The 19058-nt window shown below is 29.6% G+C and overlaps 1 protein-coding gene across 2 annotated transcripts in view; it reads right to left on the reverse strand.

Annotated features, from left to right (window-relative positions):
• Positions 1-17865, reverse strand: part of LOC117337915 (probable cytochrome P450 49a1) — a 58431-nt gene extending 40566 nt beyond the window's left edge. For both annotated transcript variants that reach the window (XM_033899060.1, XM_033899058.1), the window contains exon 1: positions 17631-17865. The gene's annotated coding sequence lies outside the window, so the exon portion shown is untranslated. The remainder of the gene's footprint in view (positions 1-17630) is intronic.
• Positions 17866-19058: the final 1193 nt, after the last annotated feature.

Raw genomic sequence — 19058 nt, forward strand, 5'->3', positions numbered from 1 at the left:
TACAAGTCACTTTATTATACGTCGATCATGGTCATACAAACGCTAAGCATAGTAGGACAATATTGCTATAGTATACACACATGTGAGTGACTTCTGTTATACTAATTGACCTACAGTATGGACAATAGCGACAATTACCGACTGGTAAAATACATACATGACACATAGCGGCTATAAAACACCAGAGAAATATTAAGAAGTATAGTTAAATTGAAAAGAATATCTGTGACCGATGAATTCAGATATTTAAAAATACAACAGACCATTTCCATGATCATGTTATTATCATAATAAAAGCGTATTTTTTGATATACATAACAGTTGTAGAAAAAGAAACAGACTATAGATAACCTGTCGTCACAGAAACAGACTATAGATAACTGTCGTCACAGAAACAGACTATAGATAACCTGTCGTCACAGAAACAGACTATATATAACCTGTCGTCACAGAAACAGACTATAGATAACTGTCGTCACAGAAACGGACTATAGATAACCTGTCGTCACAGAAACAGACTATAGATAACTGTCGTCACAGAAACAGACTATAGATAACTTTCGTCACAGAAACAGACTATAGATAACCTGTCGTCACAGAAACACACTATAGATAACCTGTCGTCACAGAAACACACTATAGATAACCTGTCGTCACAGAAACACACTATAGATAACTGTCGTCACAGGAACACACTATAGATAACCTGTCTTCACAGAAACAGACTATAGATAACTGTCGTCACAGAAACAGACTATAGATAACCTGTCGTCACAGAAACAGACACCTGTTACTGGTGTAGTGTGGAGGTCACATATCCCGCTAACAATCCTGTTACAGCTCGTATTTAAGTATCATTTCGTAGCTACAGCCGTATATACATGTACATGGAATCTCAATGTATGAACGTTGAATTGAGAATCTAAAAACACGTCAGACATTTTTCATTTTAACATGGATATACAAAAGATATTTAACCGTCAAGTTCAGCAAACATTTATAAACTAAACTTAAATGATACGAGCTATACCGGGAGAATGTTACTCCCTCCTTAGCTACGAATGCATGATCATAGACTCATCGTCTATGTTTTCCAATATGAGGCCACGTACAGAAAATAGTTCCAATAGGTTTGTAACGAGGATGACTCATGTCCTAGTAAGACATATCTTCGTCAATATCTTCAAAACAGAAATATTTACAATCAACACATTTTATCAGTGTTCTCTTCACCAGGATATTTACCACCAACCAACTCTTAGATGTTAAGGAATTGCGTTAACAAGATATCACTTCCAGTACACAAAATACCTCTACCTAGTAGTGTATCCGGCTACTGGAGACCTAAAACAAGATAATCTGGTTTTCTTAGATTATGTTCGTAGGTACGATATGTAGGCGGATATTATACAATTAGCAGGCTGCTTTCAGGTGAATTCGATGATTTATCAACCCGAGAAAGCAATATTTCCGATTATTTTCGAGGGTCGATAAATCATCGTATTCACCTGAAAACAGGTCGATAACATTTTCACATTACAAATTTAGCTCAATAGCTACCATTAGATTAGGTGATTGTTAGTGATCGACAGGAGAACAGTTTAAAATTGAAATAAATAAGACAAAACCAGCAATTGATTTAAGCCGAACTATCTATTTTTTTTTCTAGATTAAACTTAATGTAACAACAGTTACGAATACCATATATATCTACTTTATTTTGTTCAGGAGCACATACGTATGTGAACTTTTAACTTAGTTTATAATTCGCTGTGACACTTACGTATGTGACAGTCTCTTTTTAGTTTGAAAAAAATGAATGAACTACAAATGTATCACCTTTGTTAATTGTTGAATTGAATTGATATGAAATGTTGGTACTCACTTATTGTATGCTTGTTCCTAAGTTTAACTTTTTTTTAATCTCATCTTTAAAACTTACCGAAATTCATAGTAGTATATAACCAGGTATATGTGTGGTTTCTTTTCTTCTGAATATTGCATTATCGTAAATAAGCGTAGTGTTACGTCCCCTGATATGAATACAAACTTTATTCCATGATTGATCGAGCTAAATACAAACAACTTCATTGATATATCCATAGTTAGTTGTTCTTATTATAAACTTTATTCATATATCCATGCTTATTCGTTTTTACTACAAACTTTATTGATATATATGTATATATATAATTATTTGTTCATACTACAAACGTATCAATAATTAATTGATCTTACTTCAAACTTAATGATATATCTAGAATTAATTGTTCTAACTACAAACTTTATTGATATATCTATAATTTATAATTAATTGTTCTAACTACAAACTGTATTGACATATCAATAATTAATTGTTCTAACTACAAACTGTATTGACATATCAATAATTAATTGTTCTAACTACAAACTTTATTGATATATCTATAATTAATTGTTCTTACTTCAAACTTAATTGACATATCAATAAGTAATTGTTCTAACTACAAACTTTATTGACATATCAATAATTAATTGTTCTAACTACAAACTTTATTGATATATAAATAATTAATTGTTCTTACTTCAAACTTAATTGACATATCAATAATTAATTGTTCTTACTACAAACTTAATTGACATATCCATAATTAATTGTTCTCAATTCAAATTTTATTGATATATCAATAATTAATTGTTCTCACTTCAAACTTTATTGATATATCAATAATTAATTGTTCTTACTTCAAACTTAATTGATATATCAATAATTAATTGTTCTCACTTCAAACTTTATTGATATATCAATAATTAATTGTTCTTACTTCAAACTTAATTGACATATCAATAATTAATTGTTCTCAATTCAAATTTTATTGACATATCAAAAATTAATTGTTCTCACTTCAAACTTTATTGATATATCAATAATTAATTGTTCTTACTACAAATTATTGACATATCCATAATTAATTGTTCTCACTTCAAACTTTATTGATATATCAATCATTAATTGTTCTTACTTCAAACTTAATTGACATATCAATAATTAATTGTTCTTACTAAAAACTTTATTGACACATCAATAATTAATTGTTCTTACTTCAAACTTAATTGACATATCAATAATTAATTGTTCTCACTTCAATCTTTATTGACATATCAATAATTAATTGTTCTAACTACAAACTGTATTGACATATCAATAATTAATTGTTCTAACTACAAACTGTATTGACATATCAATAATTAATTGTTCTAACTACAAACTTTATTGATATATCTATAATTAATTGTTCTTACTTCAAACTTAATTGACATATCAATAAGTAATTGTTCTAACTACAAACTTTATTGACATATCAATAATTAATTGTTCTAACTACAAACTTTATTGATATATCAATAATTAATTGTTCTTACTTCAAACTTAATTGACATATCAATAATTAATTGTTCTTACTACAAACTTAATTGACATATCCATAATTAATTGTTCTCAATTCAAATTTTATTGATATATCAATAATTAATTGTTCTCACTTCAAACTTTATTGATATATCAATAATTAATTGTTCTTACTTCAAACTTAATTGATATATCAATAATTAATTGTTCTCACTTCAAACTTTATTGATATATCAATAATTAATTGTTCTTACTTCAAACTTAATTGACATATCAATAATTAATTGTTCTCAATTCAAATTTTATTGACATATCACAAATTAATTGTTCTCACTTCAAACTTTATTGATATATCAATAATTAATTGTTCTTACTACAAATTATTGACATATCCATAATTAATTGTTCTCACTTCAAACTTTATTGATATATCAATCATTAATTGTTCTCACTTCAATCTTTATTGACATATCAATAATTAATTGTTCTTACTACAAACTTTATTAACATATCAAAAATTAATTGTTCTTACTTCAAACTTTATTGAAATATCAATAATTAATTGTTCTCACTTCAATCTTTATTGACATATCAAGAATTAATTGTTCTCACTTCAAACTTTATTGACATATCAATAATTAATTGTTCTTACTACAAACTTTATTGACATATCAATAATTAATTGTTCTTACTTCAAACTTTATTGACATATCAATAATTAATTGTTCTCACTTCAAACTTTATTGATATATTAATAATTAATTGTTCTCACTTCAAACTTTATTGATATATTAATAATTAATTGTTCTCACTTCAAACTTTATTGACATATCAATAATTAATTGTTCTTACTACAAACTTTATTTATATATCTATAATTAATTGTTCTTACTTCAAATTTTATTGACATATAAATAATTAATTGTTCTTACTACAAACTTTATTGATATATCTATAATTCATTGATCTCACTTCAAACTTTATTGACATATCCATAATTAATTGTTCTTACTTCAAACTTTATTGATATATCAAAAGTTAATTGTTCTTACTACAAACTTTATTGATATATCTATAATTAATTGTTCTTACTTCAAATTTTATTGACATATCAATAATTAATTGTTCTTACTACAAACTTTATTGATATATCTATAATTCATTGATCTCACTTCAAACTTTATTGACATATCCATAATTAATTGTTCTTACTTCAAACTTTATTGATATATCAAAAGTTAATTGTTCTTACTACAAACTTTATTGACATATCAATAATTAATTGTTCTTACTACAAACTTTATTGACATATCAATAATTAATTGTTCTTACTACAAACTTTATTGATATATCAATAATTAATTGTTCTCACTTCAAACTTTATTGACATATCAACAATTAATTGTTCTTACTACAAACTTAATTGACATATCCATAATTAATTGTTCTCACTTCAAACTTTATTGACATATCAATAATTAATTGTTCTTACTACAAACTTTATTGACATATCAATAATTAATTGTTCTCACTTCAAACTTTATTGAAATATCAATAATTAATTGTTCTTACTTCAAACTTAATTGACAAATCAATAATTAATTGTTCTCACTTCAAACTTTATTGACATATCAATAATTAATTGTTCTCACTTCAAACTTTATTGATATATCAATAATTTATTGTTCTTACTACAAACTTTGTTGACATATCAATAATTAATTGTTCTCACTTCAAACTTTATTGACATATCAATAATTAATTGTTCTCACTACAAACTTTATTAACATATCCACGATTAATCGAGCCTAATATAAACTTTGTTGTTATATCCATAACTAATTGTTCTTACTACAATCTTTATTGATATATCCATGATTATTTGGTCTTACTACAAAGTCTATTCATATAGCCACGATTAATCGAGCTAAATACAAATTTCATTGTTATATCCATGATTAATTCATCTTAATACAATCATTATTGATATATTCATCATTAATCGAGCTTCATTGATATATCCATGATTATTTGGTCTTACTACAAACTTTCTTCATATATCCATGATTAATCAAGCTAAATACAAACTTTATTAATATATCCATGATTAATTGTTTTTATTACAAACTTTATTTTTGTATTCATGAGTAATTGACTTCATTTTAAAAAAATCAAATGCATCTCCAAAGTTCTTCAGTAAAACCATCTGAACCGGAACTTTTCATGTTTTTTCAACTGTTGATGCTTATTGGTTTTCAGTGAAGCTCCCAATTGAATAAGACGTCAAACATGCATCTAAATATCATATAAGGTTTTTATAAAAATGAATTACTTTTATTTGTTTTCCCTATTTTCTGTTCGGTTTTTTAATTATTTTACTGACATTTTTTTTCTAACCCGGAAACAGTTCTGTTTTCCTCCCTTATTAACAATCTGTGTTGCCTTAGACCTGATTTTGCAATATTCCAATTTTGATTACTTTTCAATTCCTGTTTTCTAGAGTGATTTTCTACTGTGTCTTTTAGACCATGTTCCTTATGATATCGTGGTTGTTTTTATGAAAAAAGAATAAAATATTCTATTTGTTCAAAGTTCATTTGTAAGGGAAAATTTATAACATAATATAAACTATTTTTGATTGTCTGCAACCGGATTATTATTTATGTTATCTAGTCAACATAAAGGGATAGCATACTGAATGTAAGTGCCAGTAATCTTTTCACAGGGGTCTGCTATTAAAGAGTCTTTAATTTCTATAGCACTATTCCTCTTTGAATCCTATCTACATAAGTTGCTGTTTATGAAAATTAATGCCGTCATTTTTCATCGCCAAAGCTTCACGGCGGCCGAGCTTCAACGGTATCTGAGCCTTCAGTCTTTACGATTGGGCATGATTAAATAATCTGAGCGTCATATTAATCTGAGGTCGATCTTCACAAATGGGCATGGTTAAATATAGGCTCAAAACAATACATCAACTTGGTAAAGTGGCTATATTTAAACAAAATGCAGTATCATAAATCTCCACGGGCATTTATCTCAAAGTAGCGCTTACTTCATATTACACTTCTTCCCTGTACATTATATGCATATATTAAAACTTAATATGAATTTGAATTAATGTATCTCAATTTCTATCGTTAAAGAATTTCTTACCAGATTACACTAAACAGGGAACTCGGTGTGAATAAAGAGGATTCCGACAACTGGTCTACGTGATTCCTGTAAATAAGCGTATCGTAAAATAGCATAGAGCATACAGTCGCATGCTCTGAACAAATTTCAATTTTATCTTTGTAAAAATTTCTAAAATTCAAACTTTATTTATTTTACAACAATTGCGAAACACACACATACACATTAATCATCCTTGTTGGCCCGGATGGAAGCGCGCAAGCCATAAATAGTGATGTTTATTATACATTTTATTTGATCATTTTACAATTTAAAAATTATTTATTTTATACATATATATTTAGTAACTAGCTTATCAGCTTGTGATATATCTGCCAATTGTAGCAAGATTTTTCACTGAATCATGTACTTGTTTATTTGGAAGTAATTAAGACCGTCTATTAGTTATCAATAGTATAAATTAAGCAGCCTATTACAATGCTACTGTTCTGCTAGCTGGAATCAGTAGATACATGTTGACGTGATTATACTAGGGAAAACTACAGGATTACTGTTTCTCTTTCTTATCACGATTCATTTACAAATCACCAATCTTATATGGACTTATAATTAATATGTGGACTGATAATCAATATGTGGACTGAAAACTAATGTGTGGATAATTGATTAAATTTACATGGACTGATAATTGATATATGGATAATTAATATATGGATACTTAATATATGGATAATTAATATAATGACTTATATTTAATATGTGGACTGATAATTGAGTTGTGGACTGATGATTAACATATGAAATGATGATTAACATATGGACTGATAATTAATATTTGAACTGATAATTATGGTATGGAATAATAGTTGTTATAGGGACTGATAATTAAAATGCGGACTAATGATTATCATATGGACTTAATACTAACATATGGAATGACAATTAATATTTCAACTGATAATTAACACATTGACTGATAATTAATATATGGAATGATAATCAACATATGGACTGATAATTAATATATGGACTCATAGCTAATTAACAGTTGGATTAATAATATATGCTTAATATGGAGTTAGAATTAATATATGGACTGATAATTAATATGTGAACTGATAATTAATATATGGGCTGATAATTAATATGTGGGCTAATAATTAATATATGGACTGATAATTAACATATGGGCTGATAATTAATATGTGGACTGATAATTAATATATGGACTGATAATCAACATATGGGCTGATAATTAATATATGGACTGATTATTAATATGTGGACTGATAATTAACATGTGGACTGATCATTAATGATATGGAATGATAATATATGAATTATTATAATTACTAAATAATACTAAGAATGATTTGTAGTAATATGGAAACCATTAAGATCTACATCGATGTACCTTAATCATATTCTTATTTGTCTAGATATCTGTATCCTTAATTTCATATTGTTTTGGGAACAAATACGTTAATGAACAAATAAAACGTATAACTACACTTGTTTATGTTAAATGATTGCAACCTATTCTGTTGTAATATAGATACATTTCAATCTATTGTTGTTTATTTATTGTTTTCTACATGAGGTAAATGATATCATTTGTTGCTAATATAATCGTCGTATTAAAGCAAATAAAGAGAATAACTAACCATTTTAATCTGCCTAAATATTTGAACTGATCATTTTGAGAATGGCGAGGGACAACATAGAAAATACCTAAATTCTGATATTCTTATATTCGGTTTTGTTGTCCAGACCTGCCAGGAAAATAAGTGTATAGTCAACACACAAGTGTTCTACAAGTTAAACAAATAAAACTAGGAATCCTTCAGCAACATGACAAACACTAACATCATAGATGTAAACCATCAAAAACGACTGTTGATATTTTTTTTCTCACTCACAGTCAAAAGTTTCTGTGCAGTTTTACAGACATAACATGAAACACCCCCCTTTTAAATAGGCCAATAATAATATACATGGATCACGCATCTGTAACAAACATTACTAATACCACGAACATACACTGATAGTTCACTGTCTTACATAAAGGAAAGAAAAGAGAAGAAAGAAAAGTTACAGAAGGATTCTCATACAGAGCCACTCTCTCATTCGATCAGACTCGTCAAACAACAAAATGGATAAGAATGAGCGATGGTAGAAAGAAAAGGTGCATATAGATATCGGCTGTCCACTGACAGCTTACCTTATTAAGAAACATAAGAAAAAATTTAACATAAAGTGGTCGCATCGATACATTCATTTAGTTACATAAATGAATCGTCAGTAGCTCAAGGATTCGCTTTTAGGTAGAAATGAAAAAAATAGATAGATAGGTAAAAATTCGACTCATTGAGACAACTGACTACAGCCAGACTAGTGCGTGGACATGAACACATTACATACGTGCACCTTTACGTACAAAAATACAAACTTAATTACAAAATTGATACGAACCATCAATCAGAGAAACATTAATGAGAACGAATGTATGAGGTTAATAAGTTGATTCATTTTTTTCATATGGAGGTATTTCACTTTCCTTTGTATGTTGATGTGTTTGGTTTCCGTTCGCTATCATAAAAGTGCTAGCTACTCTTTAATGTGAAAATTAGCTTTAGCATGGATTGAAATATTAATTAATGTACATTTAATTATCATGGTTATATCAAAAATGAATATATTCATGTCCATGAATCACGAAAATTTAAATTAACAGGCATTACAAATTGATATACTTTCTATGAATACATAAATTATTTGTTAACATTGATTTAGTGTATATTTTCAAACATTTGGTAACAATATTAATGGAAATTGTTTTCTTTTGTTTCGATTTACAATAAAGCAAAAGTTCATTGTATTGCCTCCTAGATTGTAGTTTTGTAACTTCTATGTTTGGTTGTTTGTTATGATGTTTTATGTCATTTCTTCCTTTCCATATTATCCATTTCCTGGTACAGATTACATTATTTATCAGACGTCATTTTCCCCAAGATACCCAAAAGTTACATTTTCCTCCGTATTGAGTATTACGATGCCAAAGCCTGGAACAGTATACTTCATTATATTTTCTACATTTTTCAAAATAATTTTAGTGTAATCACATCTAAAGAATAAAGGTTGTGTATCTTCATTTTCAGTTTTGCAAAAAATGGCATTTTCCGTCAATGTTTCCAAATTTGATTATTTTCATTTCTGTATATAGTAGTTGATGTAAGCACTTCCATTGAAATTCCTTAATTTTTCTACCCGTTATTATGTTAAAACTATTTAACCAGACATCATTCTATTGGAGTTAATGACCATGGTTGTTAATAGGACGTTAAACAAAAACAAACCAAACAAAACAAACCAAAATTGGAGTTGATTTCCGTAAATGTGTTCCCATTTATTTTGAACTTTCGGTTCATTATTATCATTTAATACAACCTGAATTATCTGTAGTTTAATAATTGTAATATTTTTATAATAGCCCAAGTTTTACGCAGACTAAACAACCAGAAGTCTAAGAAATGTATTCGACGTAAATTAATAATGCAACGATGATTTATCCATTCAAAATATATGTCCCGTCTTCCAATAACACAGTGATTCAGTGATAATGTAGCGTGAGGACATAGCAAGGAAGGCTCTATTATCCTATCAATATCCTTAGTATATTAAACGGATATATAGTCCATTCCTACAAAATACCGTTCAAATTGGTTTAGTTTTTTTGTTTTTTTTTTTGCTGTTTTTTGTTGTTTTTTTTGAGATATTGAAAATGTCCATTGATAATTGACGGAGGATAGCGAACAAATGGAGCGATTGTAAAAGGTAATAGATTGACAAGTGATAAACATATTTAAAATGGAACTAAGTACAAGATTATATATATATATCTCAGTCATGTTTATGCTTATTAAAAACTGTGATCATGCAGTTTTATGATGGAAGAAGACTCCAATAAGTTGTAATAACTTTAGCCCAATCCTTTCTTTAAATCTATTTTGACAATTTAAAATTGTTAAGAGATTGGTTAATGTCGAACGAAACAGCTGATTCGCTCTTCTAACTCGCTAGGGACCACAATTGTTAAGACCCAGACGTAAAATAAACATGTGGCAAAACGAATATTATATACCTCAGGGGAAGTGCATTAATCTAAACGTTTTCACAGTTTGTACGTATTGGAATATGATTTAATATATGTAAGAAAAAGAGATCTGCACTTGCTAAATTTAATGTTTAAAAAATAACAAAAAACAAGACTTTGCCGCTAGGTCTTTCTGCCCTCTAAGGCTTCTACTGGCGGACTATATATATACATAAATTAAAACAGGAGAACACATGTGGGACTTCAACCGAAAAATATCCGTCAGATTTTAAGTGGCGACACATACATTATACTTAAAATTTTGATATTTTAATAAGATGTGTTAAAAATGAATAAATTAATATCCATTGATGAACAGATTATTTATTACAAATTGGCACTTTCATGCACAATGAAACATCTCTGAATAATAATTATCTTTATTATTACAAAGACACATGTATGCTGAAGACACTTTTCCTATATTTAAAAAAACATACTTAATGAATAAAAAAAAATAGATATGATTAATGAATTCAAATCGATTTGAAACATATAAATTTAAACAATTTACAAACAACAATGAGTTATAACATTACAAGATGACAGCTGCGGCTACTTCATGTGTAACAAACGTGTTTAATAATCAAAATATACAACAATAAAATAGCATACTGATTCGCTTAAACATTGTAATATGCTTCGTTTTACATGGTAAAATAATATTTCGAGTGCTACACAATGTACAGAACATTTTATGTTTGCTTTCAGGCTGGCCTTTTAATTCTTATTCCTTCTCGCATTTCTTCGTGACAATCGAGACACAAACATAACTGTATTGTTAATACATACTTGTATTAAAATGGATACCTATTGTAAGGCTTACAGACAAACTAATATGCAATAAAAGTGTTCACGACTTCAGGGTTTGTGGAACAAACTGATATGATAGTGATATTTGTTGTATTTTGTCTCGTCTGTATGAAACAAACTGATATGATAGTGATATTTGTTGTATTTTGTCTCGTCTGTATGGAACAAACTGATATGATAGTGATATTTGTTGTATTTTGTCTCGTCTGTATGGAACAAACTGATATGATAGTGATATTTGTTGTATTTTGTCTCGTCTGTATGGAACAAACTGATATGATAGTGATATTTGTTGTATTTTGTCTCGTCTGTATGGAACAAACTGATATGATAGTGATATTTGTTGTATTTTGTCTCGTCTGTATGAAACAAACTGATATGATAGTGATATTTGTTGTATTTTGTCTCGTCTGTATGAAACAAACTGATATGATAGTGATATTTGTTGTATTTTGTCTCGTCTGTATGAAACAAACTGATATGATAGTGATATTTGTTGTATTTTGTCTCGTCTGTATGAAACAAACTGATATGATGGTGATATTTGTTGTATTTTGTCTCGTCTGTATGAAACAAACTGATATGATGGTGATATTTGTTGTATTTTGTCTCGTCTGTATGAAACAAACTGATATGATAGTGATATTTGTTGTATTTTGTCTCGTCTGTATGAAACAAACTGATATGATAGTGATATTTGTTGTATTTTGTCTCGTCTGTATGAAACAAACTGATATGATAGTGATATTTGTTGTATTTTGTCTCGTCTGTATCACATAAAAAACGTTTATACTAAGATAATGTATTTGAATTTCATATCAGTATATCTAATACATTTAAGCTAACAACCCTGTCAATTCAATAAAGTCCTTAATAGATAAAACAGTGTAGGTGGAGCAAACCTCTAGGAATTCTAGGTCCAATATGACAAACCAATGCACAAGTAAATCTGCTTGAACAAATTAATATTAATATTGGCGACATAAAAATGATAAAAACAATGGACAGAGTGGAGGCGAGACCAAAACACATTATATCGATGACAATTTACAGATAGGGGGCGAGACCAAAACACATCATATCGATGACAATTTACAGACAGGGGGCGAGACCAAAACACATCATATCGATGACAATTTACAGACAGGGGGCGAGACCAAAACACATTATATCGATGACAATTTACAGATAGGGGGCGAGACCAAAACACATTACATGTATATCGATGGCAATTTACAGATAGGGGGCGAGACCAAAACACATTATATCGATGACAATTTACAGACAGGGGGCGAGACCAAAACACATAACATTATATCGATGACAATTTACAGACAGGGGGCGAGACCAAAACACATTATATCGATGACACTGTACAGACAGGGGGCGAGACCAAAACACATAACATTATATCGATGACAATTTACAGACAGGGGGCGAGACCAAAACACATTATATCGATGACACTGTACAGACAGGGGGCGAGACCAAAACACATTATATCGATGACACTGTACAGACAGGGGGCGAGACCAAAACACATTATATCGATGACACTATACAGACAGGGGGCGAGACCAAAACACATTTTTTGTGCAATTTCTAATTGCATTACTACCACTTTGTAAATGGACACAAATTAATCCGCCACTATTTATCACGGCTAGAAGTATAATTGAAACGTTGGACTGTATATAAGATTGCAATCAAAGGATACATTAGATATTTGGCAATAGTTTTTTTTCAAATCAGGGCGAGAGGGAGGGAGCGGAATTTATTTTCTATTTTTATTTTTTTCTCACGAATCTCCTGCATGGTAATTATGTCAAAATAATTTAATAAAAGTATACTGCATTATCCCTTGTTTCAGTGATGTATCACACAACAGTGAATCCCACTTATAAGCATGCTCTTTTTTCAAGAGAAAAATATAACAACCCAGATATACTTATGATAGTCTTTACAAAGCAATTTTGAACCCTATGGAATGGACATTAGACCCAGTTCAATCGTTAGACCTACTACTATGTGTAGAAAGAGATGAGGAAAACCAAACAAATACAAATCTATAAATAGCTGTGTAAACACTTAATATAGTAGGCCTAGAGGTCTCTAAAAATTCTCAATGTAAAAGTTTGATTATATTTTGAATTTAGTCATTTACAGAAATATTAAATTAGTTTGAAATAAAAAGAAATATAATAAAATAACACAGACAATGAAATATCATTTCCGGCTTATATGCCCTGATGTCGTTTTCTAAAAATAGCGATGTAACTTTAGATTCGTCATTAATTATGTACCGGTACTTTGGAGGTAAAGTTTTCGTTGTAAATCGAAAGTATTTCTCTTTTGTGACATTTCAATATATTACAAATACATCACAAAGGCTTAGACACACAGTGAAATGTTAAGACCGGAAAATATCATGTCGATTCCATTTTTCCACAGAAAAAAAAATTTGCGGCGGGGCCAGACAACGAAGCCGAGCGGGGATAACAATCTAGAAATTAATTCGTACAGTAACTTATTTTGAAAGTTTTTTCCCATCCGTGTTAAATGAAATGAATAGGCTCGCTCCTGAAATCAGTAATATTTACTCCACTAATCAATTTATAAAACTTTTAAATAACAATCACCATATTATATCCACTACAACTGATGTATTTAAATATTCTGGCCGGCGTGATATAAACATTATTCTATGCCAATTAAGAAACAACGTAAGTAATCTAAATTACGACCGTTTTAATGATCATCTAATTGAATCTCCAATGTGTCAATGCAATCAATCTGTTGAAACTATATCACATTATTTCTTTGAATGTAATTTATATCAAAATCCTCGTCTAGTACTTATACAACATTTAAATCATCCACATCATAATCATTTATGTACCAATGTCATTGTCAATGGATGTACTCTTTGTAATAATATTCAAAATTTTAGCATCTTGACACATGTCTCAAATTTCATCCTGCAATCAAAGAGATTTTGAAATCATGTCTGATGTATAATGCTCTAATATTTTTAATATTTCTTTTTAACCCCTGGTGACTCCAATTATACAGCAATATAATTAAATAGACATCTAAATACATATTTAGAATATGTAATATGAAATTGAGTGAACAATGTCTATTTATTCTTGATTACCAAATATACTTGATTAATGTAATAATGAACTCTGGGCAGTCTATTAACAATTTATCTTCTGTTAATCTATTTTATCTATAACCTTATTTGTTTGTGCTAATATGTAAGTGAGGTAATTCCTATAAAGGTCTTTTTGAAACAATCATTTTATTTTCAAGAGTTGGTGTAACTCTACTAACTTAATATGTTTCTATGGAATGAAATTGAATTTTGATCCTCTTCAGTGGATGGCTTGTGTGTTAAACATATGGACTTTATGGCCTGTATCTGTTGGGGGAAAAAACTCAATATCATCATATAGATACACCTACTTTACAAAATACACTATGTTTGAATATTCATTTAGTAAATAATAAAACAATTAGCTAAACTAAATATCCTAAGGGTTACTATTTAATGTTAAAATTAATAAATCCTTGTAATTATTAAGGAATTACCTCCCCTGATACCCTCACCAACCTTCCATATATGTATATAGGTCTGTGTTTGTTTACCATCTATTAATTATAAGGAAAGGACTAAGATAGGCTATGCCTGATGTCCAATCCTATTGACTTAACATCATGTCAATAAAATATGTTGAAATTGAAATTGAAATAGAAATTAATTTTAAATGGCCTTAGACGGTACAGCGACTTCTCACGAAAATTAGCTTACTGTAAAACAAATAACGAAGGTCTGGGGTTATTATTTCTTGTTTGTATGTGAATTATTGTATAATATTAGTCTTTGCTACAGAATTGCACTTTGTGACATTTTACCTTGAAATACTATTGAAATGATATTATTCAATACATATATTATTGTTCTTTCTTTTTCATATCAACCTGTTTTCATTTTCAATTAATGTGCACTGCTGTTTACATTTAAGAGTATGCTGTATCGAGAAGCGCTGATTTGATACTTTACATCAATGTTTACTAGTCTATATTGTAGAGATCTTTTAAGAATATAACGCGAGGAAATATAATTTAGTTTACTATTGTGTACTGCTTTGTGTTGTTTACATGAACAATTACTATGAATTTTAATTATTTTTTATTCAATTGCCTGCACCTTACTTTGTTGTCACAAACAGTAATACAAATATAGGAAACTGAAGTACAAATGTTGAAAAAGAGGTTTTGATAAAACACTGCGATATACCGTATTAACTCTTCGATAAAACAATGGTAAATCTAAATTCATGGTTATATATACCGTATTAACTCTTCGATAAAACAATGGTAAATCTAAATTCATGGTTATATATACCGTATTAACTCTTCGATAAAACAATGGTAAATCTAAATTCATGGTTATATATACCGTATTAACCCTTCTATAAAACAATTGGAAATCTAAATTCTTGGCTAGATTACCGTATTAACTCTTCCATAAAACAATGGAAAATCTAAATTCATTGTTAGATATACCGTGTCAACTCTTCGATAAAACACCGGGGAATCTGAATTCATGGTTAGATATACCATATGGACCCTTCGATAACACACTGGGAAATCATAATTAGTGGTTAGATATACCGCTACCCTTTGACAAAACAATTGAAAATATAAATTCATGGCTTAGATACATCGTATTAACCCTTCGATAAAACACTAAGAAATCCTAATTCATGGTTAGATATACCAAATTCTACCACAATAGGTGGGTGTTATTCAACTCCCATGGCATGCAATAATCATTACAACTCTTGAAAAAAAACATTCAGTTTATACCACACGTGGAAGAAACTTTAAATGCGTCGATTGGTTGACACGGTGATTTTGACCCGGACTATTTTTTAATCACGTGGTTCAATAAAATATGATTGGATAACACTTGAAGGCCGCGATGTCCTGGAAATGATAACGCACAAGAAGTAGTTCGCAGTTGTTTCGTTATAGTCTTGAAAATATATAAAGATTTTTATCAATTTATTGCTTTGAAAGAATAAAGCTATTTTTATTTTGTTATTTTTTAATGAATTGTAATATTTCCCTACATTTCCGAAATCGTCAGCTTTGCATATTAATAAGCGGCATCTTAAATTATGTCATATCCTTACACCACACCTGATATTGTGTAAAGAACACTCGTTGACACAAAACAGGTCAATTCATCCTCATAATAGTTTTTAATATTGTGGTAGAAACAGGTCACACAAACACGTGGTTGTTGTATATGGTATTTCTTTCACTCGTGTTAGTTAATTTTCAAAAGTCACAAAAACACCCGCTAAAGCTCGTATTTTAGTAACTTTTGAAAAATAACTTACTCGAGAGAAAGAAATACTATATGCAACAACCACTTGTTGTGTAACCTCTATTTAAGCCCATCGATAAAACACTGGGAAATCTGAATTCATAGTAAGAAATACCGTATTAACCCTTCGATAAGACAATGGGAAAACTAAATTCATAGTTAGATATACCCCCACTTCAACAAAACCAAACGTTCCTTTTCCTATTTACTTGATTATAATATATCTTGTGCAAATCAATATATGTATGCTATAACTCAACAACGGCCAATGCAAACCACTGGCAATTCTAAAAACGTTTATTTGTATCATTTAATTAGCTCTGTATTTATTTATTCATTTACTTTTCAATTCGTGTCATTTGTAAAATGTGTAAAACAGATGTTATTTTAGCAATCCCACGTATAAATGTTAGAACATTTCCGTATTTTGTTGTCCATGATGATATTTATGTAATATGCTATATACAGTAACCATTAGAGATAAGAACAGTCCCTCTCATAAAGTAAGATTACTAAAACTCTTTATCTGTTTTCATTTATATATGACGTGATGTTGCAAGCTGAACTATAGTCCATTCAATTGAATATGTCTGCATGTTTAAGAATTGTGGTGTTGCTCAGTTTCTATAGACTCGTACAAGTCCAGTACAATACTAGTAAATTACCCCAATGATATCGTTTGATAACGAAGTAATACTTAGTGAAAATCACAACAAAAACGGAACAAATAATAACGCTACCTTTGTGACGTGGCGATAACTGGAAATCTTCAGAAGGCCGAATGTGTTTATGTCTTATATACGTTGTCCATTAGGATTTCAATTAAGCACAATATATTCCCATTAATATCTGTGTTCATCCTTGACGACTTACTGGCAAATATAAAGGCCGTACGCTGAAAGGATAGCGATCCAATTATATACAACACAGAACTTCTGAGATGAATACAGCCTGACCCAAGACTCTCTCGGTACGCCTGCACTAGGATTTCTCAAGGTCATATGATTACGAAGGGGTTTTACGACTATATATAACAGAAATATGTAGGTCATATAGCGAGAGAAAAAAACTCAGATCAAGACCAGGTCATTCGCGTGCGTCGAACTGATTAATGTGAACCTAAAAATGGGTCAGACCTTTAATAGAAATGATTAACCCTTTAGTGCTGGAATAACCTGTTCATGTTCGCACGTCGTGATATCCTACAAAGTAATCTCCAAAATGATTTTACAAGGAAACAAAATATGTTAAAATGTGTATATGTGTGATATTATAGCATGATGTTGGTGTGTTATTTTGTATAATAAGCATGATGTTTATATGTGATATTTTGTGTGATGTTTATGTGTGATGTTTATATGTGATGTTTATGTATGATGTATATATGTGATGTTTATGTGTGTGATATGTATATATGTGTGGTGTCCATGTGGGATGTTTCTGTTTGAAGCGTGATTGAAACCAATCGATTGTTCTGTTAACATTTAGCTCTCTGGACGGAGTCTAGGAGAGCTTACGCAGTCATTCTCATGTGTTTGCCGGAAGAAGAAGTATTTTTTGTGGACAGAGGATATCAGAAACAGTGGGACTGTCAGAATGGATTTCAAGACACATGATTGGGCTCGACACGAACTAGATTTGACAAGAAATTTGAGTTTTAAATGATTTACGGTGTCATTTTGGACATACTCGCTGTCACAAGGGCATGCCGAACGTTATTCTGAGGAGTTATGAGGCACAGTTCCTATATCAACCCACTGTAATGTGTATATAGTAATGTGCTGCAACACACGTATCCCTGTGCCGCTGCAAAAAAAAAAATTGCTGCTATGCGTGTTACTTTATACACATTATGTCGTCTGCTACAGTGTACAGAGTGACGTATACGTCCCTGGCAAATTTGTTATTAAAAACTTAATTTCTTGAAAGCAAGGACTTTCCTGCATTGTTAATTTCCGTGTGACGCCCTTTTTTTGGAATTATGTAACTAAATAAAATCAAATTAAAATAATAAATTATGAATTATGATTATACACAACTGAAACCTTGACCCACTTTCAAGGTCACTGGGGTCAAATGTCTTAAAAATCTTTCAAACATTTTCTTCTCACTAACCAAAAGGCCCAGGGCACTTATATTTGGCTTGTAGCATGTTTGGATGAAGGACT

Source organism: Pecten maximus, chromosome 11 (assembly GCF_902652985.1).
Source record: "Pecten maximus chromosome 11, xPecMax1.1, whole genome shotgun sequence".
NCBI classification, from domain to species: Eukaryota; Metazoa; Mollusca; class Bivalvia; order Pectinida; family Pectinidae; genus Pecten; species Pecten maximus.